We start from the raw sequence: 14,021 nt of genomic DNA on the forward strand, positions 1-14,021 counted from the left end.
AAATTTATTAGACATCAGAGTTCAGTTGAAAAAGTGAAAAACTCCATGAAGATAAGCCAAGTGGGCAGACTTAGAAAGGTAGTGAAAATGTTAGACACAGAAATCAGTCTAACTTTTCTGAACATGAAGGGTCATTAGCCTTTATGGGAAATCAAGTGTCACAATACAAATATCATATAGATGAAACATCTATCTGCTAAAATTAACCTGAACCGAATCAGAGTGGGAAAGGATTTAACCAACATTTACTTCACCATTATTGCTCATTTCTTATAGGGCTAATTACTTAACCAATTAGTAATATTAGGATCATATTTCTTAGCATTGTGTACATTGTATCCCTTATCTGACTCATATTGAAAATGTGCTAAATGAGAGCTGCATTATATTCTTAACTTTTTTGTTTTCCTAGTTTTGTATTGGAAATCCTGTAAGAGGAAGGCCTTACAGTGTAGTGACTATACAAACATCTTACATCATCTTTCTTTCTAGAATGTTAGATAGTTCCTCCTGGAGAAAAATTTTAAAACTGAAGCTTTTCATAGCTTGCTTTTCTCCCCCACCAGGGGATTCATAATGTAAGGAACTCCAGTATAATAAAAGTGAGCTACTGTAAGGTCAGAGAGATTTAGATGATTTAAGACCTTCCAAAAAACAGACATGCCACAATCTCTGACCTCTATTTTAGTGAATTAGAAAATAAAGCCTCATACAAAATCCATTTCTCTACAAGGAAATTTAAGATAGCTATATAAGTTTCACATTAAAAAGGAAATCAAATTATTCGGCAAATGAATGACAAAGAGACAATGTTAAAATTTGTAGGATGCAACCAAAGCTTTACTCAGGGAATTTAACTTCTTTCAATGTATGTATAGAAAATGGGGACAATTAAAAGCCAGGATTCATTCTCACTTTATTATAAATACTTAGTCCCCTGCCAGTTGCTAAGAGGTTCTCAGTAAGCGTTTGTTGACCAGAGGAATGAGCGAGTGCCTTCACTTGCTCAACAAGCATCCAGCTGTAGTCTTGAGGCGCTCTAGCAAAGTAAGTGCAAAACTCAAAAGACACCTTGAAAACTTTTTAAAATTAAAGAGATTGTACCCTGGACAGAAAAAAATTCAAGCATCATAAGTGAGAAAGTATGTATAATTGCAGAAATGAAGGAGATCAAAGGGACTTCACCTGGTGGTCCAGTGGTTGAGACTTAGCCTTACAGCACAGAGGGTGCCAGTCCAATCCCTGGTCGGTGAGCTAAGATCCCACATGTCTCATGGCCAAAAAATGAAAACATAAGACAGAAGCAGTATTGTAACAAATTTAATAGACTTTTTAAATGGTTCACACCAAAAAAGAAGCAATTAAAGAGATCAAGAAATAAGGCAGTATTTTGGCAGACATTGTTGGTTGCCTATCCACTGGTATTAACCAGTCTCCCTTTTCTAGATGCCTGCTGCTCACCTAAATCTAAATGCCAGATGCTTGCTCTCCTAATTGCAACTGAGCATATGTGTAATGCGGAGAAGGCAATGGCACCCCACTCCAGTACTCTTGCCTGGAAAATCCCATGGACGGAGGAGCCTGGTAGGCTACAGTCCATGGGGTCGCTAAGAGTCAGACACGACTGAGCGACTTCACTTTCACTTTTCACTTTCATGCATTGGAGAAGGAAATGGCAACCCACTCCAGTGTTCTTGCCTGGAGAATCCCAGGGATGGGGTAGCCTGGTGGGCTGCCGTCTATGGGGTCGCACAGAGTCGGACACGACTGAAGCGACTTAGCAGCAGCAGCAGCAGCATATGTGTAATGGGCTTCCCAGGTGGTGCTAGTGGTAAAGAACCTGCCTGAAGACCCCCTGGGGTAGGGCATGGCAACCCACTCCAGTATTCTTACCTGGAGAATCCCATGGACAGAAGAGCTTGACGGGGTACAGTCCATGGGGTTGCAAAGAGACAGGACTGAAGTGACTTAGCACAGTACAGTACACATACGGGTAGCAGTGCTGACCACCGAAGGTCTAAGCAAAAGACTGCAAGTGAGCTTCAGTTAAATTTTCTTTACTTACAAAATAGGAGGAAATGGCCTTCCCTTATACAGGACACATCTCTGTATGATATCTGGGATTGTAGCCTCTTTAAAACCAGAGAATGCAAGAAGCTGAGACTGGCACAGGCAATAGAGTTGCTTGTGTGTTTGACACTGTAGAGCTGATTAAACAATTCAGAACTGCTCTATGCTTGGTTGTATGTGAAATAAATTCCATGCCTCTCTGTTAAACATTTATATTCAACTTTGTATATCTGAGTCCTGGGAAAAGTATTTTCACATATAGTATATATACATATACATGTTTATTCAACTTTAATTAGTAAAAAAAAGTTTCAGTTCAGTCGCTCACTCAGTCGTGTCCACCTCTTTGCATCCCCATGGACTGCAGCACACCAGGCTTCCCTGTCCACCATCACCAAGTCCCACAGCTTGCTCAAACTCATGTCCATCGAGTTGGTGATGCCATCCAACCTCTGTCATCTCATCCTCTGCCATCCCCTTCTCCTGCCCTCAATCTTTCCCAGCATCAGGGTCTTTTCCAATGAGTCAGTTCTCTGCATCAGGTGGCCAAAGTATTGGAGTTTTAGCATCAGTCCTTCCAAGGAATATTCAGGATTGATTTCAGATCTTTTTCAGATATTCATATATTCAGAATGCTTCAGATAAATGTTCAGAAAATGTTTACATTTAGTTTTTTATAGTATATGTGAGATTATGGGAAAAGCATTTTCCTAAGTATTTTCTTAAACATATGTATGTGTATATGTTTACAACTTCGACAAGATGTAGGAAATGCTTGTTTACATTCGGCCTGTTACAGTGTATGCATATATTCAGTTTTTTTATAGTATGTCTGAAATCCAGGAAAAGTCGTATTTTCCTGAATATAGTAAGAACCAAGGAAAAAAACTGATGAAAGCGCTACAACATTTTATTCTTCTAGTACTAGAGTAACTTACAGATAAAATCTAACTCTTCAAGATTTTATAAAGAGTATCAGCTATGAGGCTAGCATAACCCCTGTACCAAATTTGGAAAAGGACAGCATCCAGGTCCAATTGGCTACAAAAATAATCCAGTATACTCATGGTATATAAATGTTCCAATTAAAATAGCAAGTCAAATCTAGCAGCCCATTAAAAGAAAACAGAGTGGTGGTGGTTTTTTTTTGTTGTTTGTTTTTAATCTGAAATAAAATGGTTTATGACCTGACCTGTCAGTTTGTAGAAACTGTTATGTGTAAATGTAGTGTTTGCACATTGAAAACTAGACCCTTAACTTATCCACCAAAAATAGTAAACTGTTAACAGCAAATGATACTCAATTGCTATGAGGTTGTCCATTAATTGTGCATCTGTAGATATTCACAGATTTTGGAATAATCACCATCCATCAGATTCCACCTTTGCCCATGCTTCAGAAATACATACTTTAATGTACACATATATTATGCAACAAATTAAATTGGTCATAACTAAACCAGTCAATGTACAATGTACAACAAAAATTCAAGCATTTTTTAAAAGAGGGAAATGATTACTAAATTTTATCTATACTTTCTCTACAGTTTCTGATATTTTTTGAGTTATAATAAAAGTTGTAATGAATGTTAAGAAATGATTGTAGACTGGTGGTTGCCCAGGGGGAGAGAGGTGAGAGTGGATTGGATTGGGAGTTCGGGATTAGTGGATACAAACTGGTATATACAGAATGGATAAACAACAAGGTCCTACTGTGTAGCACAGGATATTCAATATCCTGTGATAAACCATAATGGAAAAGAATATGAAAAAGTATGAATCACTGCTGTACAGCAGTAATAAACATTGTAAATCAACTATACCTCAATAAAAAATAATTCTGATATTTTGCTCCTAGCTCAGATGGTAAAAAATCTGCCTGCAAGGTGGGGGACCTGTGTTTGATCTCTGGGTCAGGAAGATCCCCTGGAGAAAGGAATGGCTATCTACTCCAGTATTCTTGCTGGGAGAGTTCCATGGACAGAGGAGCCTGGCAGGCTACAGCCCATAGGGTCACAAAGAATCAGACATGACTGAGCAACTAACACTTTCACTTTTTTTCTGTGATAACAACAGCAGTTAGGGTCTCAAGAGTCCATGAGGCATGCAAACTTTGTAGCCAGATGCTTATAGGGTCAATTTGTCACGGAAGTCCAGAGGTGGATGCTGACAGCATCTGGCTGTAGATCCAGCAGTCAGTTTTACTTCACAGTGAGGCGCCATTGCTGCCGAGCCCACAAACACCCTCCCCTTAGACTAGGGATAAAGTGTAAGGCATTTAACAGGCATCACCCAGGGAAGATTATGACCATTAAGCAAAATTCAGCAGAAAGAACATTCATTGTGAGGTAACACCACCCCTGCCTGTGGTTTTTGTCCAGCCTTGCATTACCATTCCACTGGCCCACCCTCAGCCCTTTGCCAGTGCCCAACACAGGCCGTGTGCCCACGAACCACAAGGTTAATAAGATGATGCAGTCTCCAGTAAGACAGTGCATTCTCCCGGGTAATTACTAATAGCTGTAGGTGGGCCGGCAGGAGACAGGTAAAATCTGTCAGTCCCTTTCTTCTCTTTTAAAAAATACTTGACTGTGTCAGGTCTTAGTTGCGGCATATGGGATCTAGTTCCCTGACCAGGGATTGAACCCTGGCATTGGGAGCATGGAGTCTTAGCCACTGGACCACCAGGGAAGTCCCATTCAGTTCCTCTCTAATCCTATCCCCCACAAGATGGCAAACCCTAACCACCCAGGCCTTACCTGCCAGTCCCAGGGCCATTTTATAACATGTTCCCCTGGGGGTAGATCCAGTGGTAAGGGCAAAAGTGAGTTAGTGTCCTGATCAATAGTTTCTACTGTCTTTTGGTGAGCAACAGTTGATTTCAGATTGTGTTGACTAGTTGTCTCAGGGTTCAAATGACTTGGGCTCAGTGATAATTGTTCCTGGGATGTTGAATTTATAGTTCGTAGGGCTTGAGTTAGTTTCTGGTCCACACGTTGAGAGCATGGGCTTCCATTTCAATTGTTAAGGAGTCCCTTTATCCTTTCCATGAGCCCAGCAGCAATGGCATGGTAAGGTAGGTGGAAATGCCAACGAATGTCATTTTTTATCAGCCCATTTCTGAACAGCATGCCTGGTGAAGTGGATTCCTTGGCTGCTGTTGATGTCTGTGGTGAGGGAGAGTCCTGTATGTTTCACACAGCCGTTCTAGACCCCAAATAATGGTGGTTGTTGACACTGCTACACAGTTCTGGTAGGCCTTTTGTAATGTCTTCCACCTGTTGTAACACATTGTAGACTGCATATAGAGGTTTCTCTAACTCACTATATCGTTGCTCTGCCACTTCCCTAGCTGGGACCAGAGACCTAAGGTTACTAATATTTTGCATTGCCCTAGGCCCCAACCAAACCCTTCCAGGTAACTGGCTATGTCCAATTCACAAGCCTATCCTTGAGGTAATATCCCTAAACCCTCTGTCTGTAATTGTTTAGGGGTGAGGGGTCAGAAGGCATGCTTGTCTTTGTAGATAATCCAGGTTCTTGTGTTTTGTCTGTATTCATTGTCATCCATGTGCAGTCAGGTAAGCCACAAGCATGGGCAGCTACTGGAAGAAGACTGCAGCTACTGGAATATCATTGAAATAATGGAAGAGAAAGACATCTCTCCTGGTAGTCAACTTCCCCAGGGCCCCACATGCTAGTGAACAGCCACCTGGGGATTACCCTCACGATTTAACTTTCTTTAAAAAATCAAAGCAATACTTTATTAAATGAGTTATTTTACACAATATAAAACAACATAATTACAACTGTAAAAAAAATGTTATAACAAGGACAGAGTGAATTTCAGATTTCCAAATCAGAGTCAACTGTACATTTACACAGAATTGTCTTTGCATGAAGTCCAAAAGGAAGCAACATATGAGTGTTTCTGTATATGTATTCCCGAGTCCCTTCTCTGTTCACCTGAAGCTATCACAACATTCTTAACTGGCTATACCCCAGTGCAAAATAAAGTTTAAAAAAAATAGTGTAAATTAAAATATGAGTAGAGTAAGAAAAAAGTGTTTCTGTAGCCCCTTTATTTTTGCTGATCAAGTTTATTAGAAAAGCAGCTACAGATGTGTTAACTAAGGTGTGAGACAGTAGAAGAGTCAGAGGTGTCATGAATTCACCTGTAAACAATTTTATGCCTGAACATCAGCTAAGTCTAGAGGAAGAGGAGCTAGGATATTTGCTCTCAAAGCGCTGCTTAAAGATCTTGTACGTGCATGCCCAGTCTCTCAGTCGTGTCCAACTCTTTTGCGACTCTATGGACTGTAGCCCGCCGGGCTCCTCTGTCCATAGAATTCTCCAGGCAAGAATACTGGAGTGGGTTGCCATTTCCTGCTCCATATCTTCCCAACCCAGGGATCAAACCCACGTCTTCTGCATCACCTGCATTGGCAGGTGAATTCTTTACCACTGAATCCCCTGTTTAAAGGTCTTAGATCTGGAAAGTGTGTCCTACAGACAGTGCAGGTATATATTAATATATTTATTAATATATATTAATAGTATTATATTAAATGGAATATTAAGGCAGCAGCCTTTTCATCAAGTCCTTGTTTCTTATGTCCAACTTGCTTTTTGGCATTTTTCTGCTGAGACTGAATATTCTGCCATCAATAAGCTATAACCAGGTGGGTTCAGTCCTGTGTTGCAGAAACCGCAGCACAAGGGGGCCAGGAGAGGTGGCTGGAGGGAGAGAAAGGGGAGCATACCCAGCACTGCTTTGGCCTCTTCTACCTGCCAAGGAGGGGCAAGGAGAGAGACCAGAGCACAACAGCCCGTGCCTCCAACCTGCTGCCCCTGCCTCAGCCTTGGAGCAAGCCAACGCCCCCCACCACAACTTTCTATTCCCCCTCTTTATATCCTGATCTCTTGGTGATCAGTGGAGTTTCCTCAGCCTCTTGGCTGGCTGAATTGCAAGCCTTGTAGATGCCCAGCCCGGAGACTGACCAATGAGCCCAGAGACAGTGACAGAGACATCAGTGGTTTATTGGACAAGAGGATCTTACAGACCTGAAGTAAGGCCCTGGAGTAACATGCCCACTGTGTGCATCAGAACACAGCAGCTGACACCTACTACACAGGGGAGAGGAGGCTGCCATTTACAGGGGGAATTGACATCAGATTGGCATCAGTTACCAAGGGAACCAGCAGCTGGGGAATGTCCCTCACAGCCTCTCAAATTAACAACCATCACAAGGGCAGATATTTCCCGTTTATAACGTAGCAGCTGGAACCACTCTGGCCGGAGGATTAGAAGAATTGCTAGCGGGGGCACAGGTTAGCACATTCATGTGAGCAAGGCGCAGGTGAAGAAGGAACTGGTAAAGTAGGGGCTGCACAAAGCAAGAGAACAGCCATCCTGAATGACCTGACTCGACACAGGCCTGTCAGAATGCTTTGGGGACTTCCCCGGTGGTCCAGTGGTTAAGAATCCATCTTGCAACGCAGAGGATGCAGGTTCAATCTCCAGCTGGGGAACTAAAACCCCACCCTGGATGTCCCAACTGAGGCACACCCTCTGGAGCCCAGGGCCCACAATTAGAGAGCCCACGTGCTGCAGCTCCTGGAGCTTGCATGCCACAACTGGAGAGTCTGTGGGCCACAATGAAAGATCCTGTGTGCTGCAACTAATACCTGATGCGGCCAAATAACTAAATATATATATGACAACAAATAACAAGTGTTAGCAAGAATGTCAAGAAAAGGGAACCCTATTGGTGGGACTGTAAATCGGTGCAGCCATTCTGGAAAACCATATGGAGATTCCTGAAAAAAATTAAAATCAGAACTACCATATGATCCAGCAAATCCACTCCTGAGTATATATCTGAAGAAAATGAAAAACCTAGTTCGAAAAGATACATGCATCCCCCAATGTTCATTGCAGCGTTATCTATAATAGCCAAGACATGGAAGCATCATCAACAGATGAATGGATAAAGATGTGGTAATTTATATATAATGGAATATTACTCAAAAGAATGCAAATTTGCCATTTGCAACAACATGGATAGATCGAGATGGTACTATGCTGAGTGAAATAAGTCTGACAGAGAAAGACAGATACTCTATGATTTCACTTACATGTGGAACCTAAAAAACAAAACAGAAGAATTGGCATAACCAAACGGAGACAAATTTATAGATACAGAGAAGAAACAGGTGGTTGCCAGAGGGGAAGGGATGGGAGGAGTACAGAAATAGGTGAGGGAGACGAAGAGGCACAAACTTTCAGGTGCAAAGTAAATGAGTCACAGGTATGAAATATATATTGTGGGAAATATAGTCAATAACTATGTAGTATCTTTGTGTGGTGACATATCATAGCTCGACTTATCATGGTGATAATTTTGAAATATATAGATATATCAGATAATTATGTTGTATAACAGGAACAAACAGGGACTTCCCTGGCAGTCAAATGGTTAGGACTCTGTGCTTCCAATGCAAGGGATGCAGGTTCAATCCCTGGTCAGGGAACTAAGATCCCACATGCCACGCAGCAAGGCCAAAAAATTTAAAAAAAAAAAAAAAAAAAAAGGAACAAACAGTGTTGTAGGACAACTATACTTCAAAAACAAAACAAAACAAAAAACCAAACATATTCATGGAAATAGATCTGATTTGTGGTTATCACAGGTCGGGCAGGAGATAGGGAGAGGGGCACTTGGATGAAGGTAGTCAAAAGGTAGAAACTTCATAAGATAACTCCAGTTATCTTATGAAACTCCAGTCACAAGATAAATAACTAGTAAGGATATGATGTATAATATGATAAATAGCATTAGCACTACTGTATATTATATATGAATATTGTTAGAGGAGTAAATAGTAGGAGTTCTTTTTCATTACAAGGAAAAAAATTTTTTTCTGAGTGCTTCCCTGGTGCTTCAGTGGCTAAGATTCTGTCCTCACCCTGGGCTCCATCCCTGGTGATGGAACTAGATCCCATGTACTGCAACTAAAGAACTGGCATGTTGCAAAACAATCAAAGTGCCACAACTGAGACCTGGCTCTGCCAAATACATAAATATTTTTTAATTGTTTCTTTTTGTATCTATACGAGATGGATGTTCACTAAACTTACTGTTATAATCATTTCATTATAGATGTAAGTCAGATCATTATGCTGTATACTTAAACTTATCCAAAGCTGCAATGAATTATATCTCAATAAAAATGGAAAAATTGAATGACTACAATTTATTCTCTACTGAATTGGGACAGTCCCTGATATGACTCATTCAGTTTTTTTTTTCCAAAAACAAATTTATGATTACCAATGGGAAAACATGGTGGGGAGAGGGATAATTAGGAGCCTGGGATTAACATACACACTACTATATCTAAAATATATAACCAACAAGGGCCTACTGTATACCACAGAGAACTCTACTCAATATTCTATAATAACCAACATGGGTGAAAAATCTGAAAAAGAATGAATGTATGTATACATATAACTGAATCATTTTGCTGTACACTTGAAACTAACACAACATTGTAAATTAACTATATACCAGTAAAATTAAAAATAAAATGTTAAAATAAGGTATTGCAATGTTTTAAATCAAACATAGTTTCCAATAGCAGACAGTACAAAACATAACATCACCTCTCATTTGAACTAAAATGTCAAACTTTTGGATTATTTATTTTTTGAAATTATAGGCTCTTTATTGTCAAATTCAGAATTCTTTGATAGTTTCTTAAACAGATAAAATCTGCTTTCTTCCCTTGGGAAATGCCAGACTATAGTATATCTGAGAAATAGTTTAATTACTTCATGTCAACTTGATAAGTCACTGATCTTTAAAAAAATTTTTTTGTTTTTCTTTTTTAAATGACCAAAGTATAACACATTTATAGGAGACTTGGAAAATATAGAACAAAGTCACATATATGATGTTCCACTCTATATTACAATTATTTTTTTAAGCAGATAAATTAAGACTTTTAGTTGGAAGACTTCCCTGGTGGCTCAGTGGTAAAGAATCCACCTGCCAAGGCAGGAGACATGGGTATGATTCCTGGTCATATCCCACATACCATGGAGCAACTAAGCCCATGTGCCACAACTACTCAAGTGCACGCATCCTAGAGCCCGTGCCCCACACAAAGAGGCTGCTTCAGTGGAAGCCCACGCACCTCGATAAAGAGTGGCCCCTGCTCACCACAGCTGGAGAAAAGCCAGCAGAGCAAGGAAGACCCAGCGCAGCCAAAAATAAACGAATAAAATAAATAAAAACATTTAAGATTTTTATTTGGGGATTCAATACCAAGCTCTCAAAAATTAATCGAATGAATACACAGAAAAGTAGAAGGATATAGTAACCTGAAAAGCACTGTGAACCAATTCAACATAATTAAGATTTATACAATTTTTACACATCAGCAGGGTACAAATTCTATTCAAGTTCCCATAGACTATAAACCAGGAGGTACCGGAATATATCCAGGGACATAAAATAAGGTGCAAAAATTTTGTGGTCTAAAGGTATTGAAATCATATAGAGTCTGTTCTCCTATCACTGTGGAATTATGTTGGAAATCAATATGAAAAGAAATTTGAAGATAACCGACATATTTTCAAGTGCAATGTGACATTTACCAAGAGAAATCTTTGGCTAAGTCATTGCTCTTTAATGCAAAAATGACCACTTATAATTAATGACTGTTCCTACTGCTTTAATTGATCAAATGTCTAATACACATAAAACATTGAAAGAAGTTCTTTATATCTTACAGCAATACAGTGGAGAGATCTTGTCCCTGGATTGTGTAAACCTAAAATGCAAGAAGCTTCTGGATCAGACCAATAAGAATCAATAAGATCAGCTTATTCTCCTTTGGTGACTGGATTTTATTTGTTTGGCTGCTGCCTTCCAGGGCAAACACAAACTTCTTTATCGAAGTCTTTCCAAATCACAAGTAGACTGCCAAACATTTTCCATTTTGCTCCAGGATTTTTTTCCCTGAGCAGTAAAGACTTCAACAAATGCACTTCCCAGACACTCATTTGTGAATCTTCCCACAGAGAGATTGGGGAGCAGAGAGTTCAGGGCTTCTGGAAATTAGGGTGATCCTGATACCTGGAAATTGATGGGTGGGAAGCACTGTGCCCCATGGGCAGAAAGCTCTTTTCAGCTCTTGTCCAGCTCCACCCTGGGTTCAGGTGGGGCCCCAGGTCTGGGTAAACACTACGGCCTGGGTGGGCTTCAGTGGCTCCCCTGCACTTCTCCCCCTCCCCCAACCAATTCTGTAAGGAGCCTACGTGACAGGGTATCCAGATGCGGAGCCTCTGACAATCCTCAATATTTTCAAAAAATTTATTTTTTATTTTGGCTATGCCAGGTCTTAGTTGTGGCATGTGGGATCTAGTTCCCTGACCAGGGATTGAACTTGGGCCCCTGCATTGAGAGCCCAGAGTCTTAGCCACTGACCACCAGAGAAGTTCCTCAATTTTTTAATTCCTTCTATGAATGGAAAAAATAATCACTCAGGCTAGTTTATCACCTTATCTGAGTACAGGGAATCTTGCTTTCTTATGCAAATTATGACTTCTTATGCAAACTATGCTAGAGTCTGGTGAATTTATCAGGGGCTCTTTAAAGAGTTCTTTCCAAATGCAGCCACATGGAAATGTTACATTAAGGGAAATAGTGGATTTTGAAAAAGAATAAAGAACCGATTTGTGCAGCCTAATCCTAAAGAAAATCAACCCTGAATATTCAGTGGAAGGACTGATGCTGAAGCTCCAATATACTAGCCACCTGCTGCAAAGAGTGGACTCATTGGAAAAGACCCTGATGCTGAGAAAGATTGAAGGCAAAAGGATAAGGGGGTGGCAGAGGATAAGATGGTTACATAGAATTATCAACTCAATGGACAAGAGCTTGAGCAAACTGTGGAAGATACTGAAGGACAGGGAAGCCTGGGATACTGCAATCCCCTACAAAGAGTCAGACAGGACTTGGTCACTGAACAACAACAAAATATCCTGTTAATGGCAGATGCATCAGCAAAGCTGAGAATTAACTATATCCTGTTTTAATTGATTGAAAAAATTGTTACAGATGAAAAAAAAAATCTGTTACAGATGATCTTAAGGCTCTGATTAAATAAATAATTGTTCCCTGGTGGCTCAGATGGTAAAGAATCCGCCTGCAATGCGGAAGACCTGGGTTGCTTGATCCTTGGGTTGGGAAGATCCCCTGGAGAACAGAATGGCTACCCACTCCACTATTCAGGCCTGGAGAATTCCATGGACAGAGGAACCTGGTGGGCTACAGTCCATGGGGGTCGCAAAGAGTCAGATACGACGGAGTGACTTTCACTTCACAACTTCCTTAGTGTTGCAATCAACTTAGCTTCTGGTCAGTCAGCTGAAAACCTGAACCCTAAAAAATATATTTTTATTGTTAAGATTCATATACTTATACAGGTGTCCTCCAGCCAACCACCACCACCAGGAACATTCCTGTAAAAGAACAAGTTGGGTTCACTGTTTGTTGCAGCAAAGAACACACACCATTGGGAACCATGGGGGTGTGTCCACGAGAAGGTGCTAGAAGGCTTGTTCTTGTGTTTATTGATTTAGAGAAGGTTTAAGGAAGTGAGGCTTTGTTTTGGGTTGGATGTAGTCAGGAATTAGGGCTTTTTTTTAAAGAATTGAAGTATAATTGATTTACAATGTTACGTTAGTTTCTGGTGCACAAGGGTGAGTCAGATATATATATATACACACACATACACGTGTTCTTTTTCATATTCTTTTCCATTGTGGTTTACTACAGGATATTGAATATAGTTCCCTGTGCCATACAGTAGGACCTTGTTGTTTATGACTACATATATTAATAAATCTTGTCTGGGGGGGGTGTGCAGAATAAAGCAAGGTTAAAATTGCAATTGGTAAAGAAATACCAGTCATTCCTATTATCCAGGAGCCTGTTTGGCATTTTGTGGTTTGAAAAATGTTCCAGTTTTATCTGTTTCAGTATTTTTACAGATCTTGTTTTTGTCTTGACCCATTGGAGTCACATAGTTGCCTATCTGCTGTTGCTAAGTTGCTTCAGTCGTGTCTGACTCTTTGCAACCCTACGGACTTGTAGCCTGCCAGGCTCCTCTGTCCACAAGATTCTCCAGGCAAGAATACTGAAGTGAAGTGGGTTGTCATGTCCTTCTCCAGGAAGTCTTCCCAACCCAGGGATCAAACCCAGGTCTCCCACATTGCAAGCGGATTCTTTACCATCTGAGCCACCAGGGAAGTGAGGTCACTGGAAGTCACCAGGAAAACACCAAGATGTAGCTGAAGGGACCTGAGCAGCTCCAGCACATCAGGGGCTGTCTGTTTCTATGGTACATAAAGGGCATAAATCTTAAGTGTACAGCTTGATGTCATTTTATCTACTGAGAAATATAAATAAAATAAATAAAATATTGGGGGAATTTATTTCTACTTGCAGATGCATGGCAGAAAACATATTTAAAAAGGAGTAAATCATAAGAGGTCCTTCTTATCTTTTGAATACGATTATTTGGTATGATTTAAAATGAAAACTATGGGCATCTCTAATAGCTCAGTTGGTATAGTCCATGGGGTTGCAAAGAGTCAGACACGACTGAACAACTTTCACCTTCACTTTCCACTTTCAAATGAAAACTACCTAAACTTAATGTCAGCAGAACAATGAACACTGTCACAGTCACAACACATGCTATCTGTGAAGAAAATAAGTCCAACATTTATACACGTGTAATACCTGGCATCATCGACTCAATGGACATGAGTCTGAGCAAATTCCAGGAGATAGTGAAGGACAGGGAAGGCTGCCATGCGGCCATCCATGGTGTTGCAAAGAGAGTCAGACATGACTGAGCAACTGAACGACAACA

The 14,021-nt window shown here is 40.4% G+C and overlaps 1 protein-coding gene across 1 annotated transcript in view; it reads right to left on the reverse strand.

Annotated features, from left to right (window-relative positions):
• Nucleotides 1–14,021, reverse strand: part of LOC120872609 (zinc finger protein 383-like) — a 261,148-nt gene that overhangs the window by 199,194 nt on the left and 47,933 nt on the right. The gene's annotated exons all lie outside the window — the stretch shown is intronic.

The sequence above is a fragment of the Oryx dammah genome, unplaced genomic scaffold, assembly GCF_014754425.2.
Source record: "Oryx dammah isolate SB20612 unplaced genomic scaffold, SCBI_Odam_1.1 HiC_scaffold_13, whole genome shotgun sequence".
NCBI classification, from domain to species: domain Eukaryota; kingdom Metazoa; phylum Chordata; class Mammalia; order Artiodactyla; family Bovidae; genus Oryx; species Oryx dammah.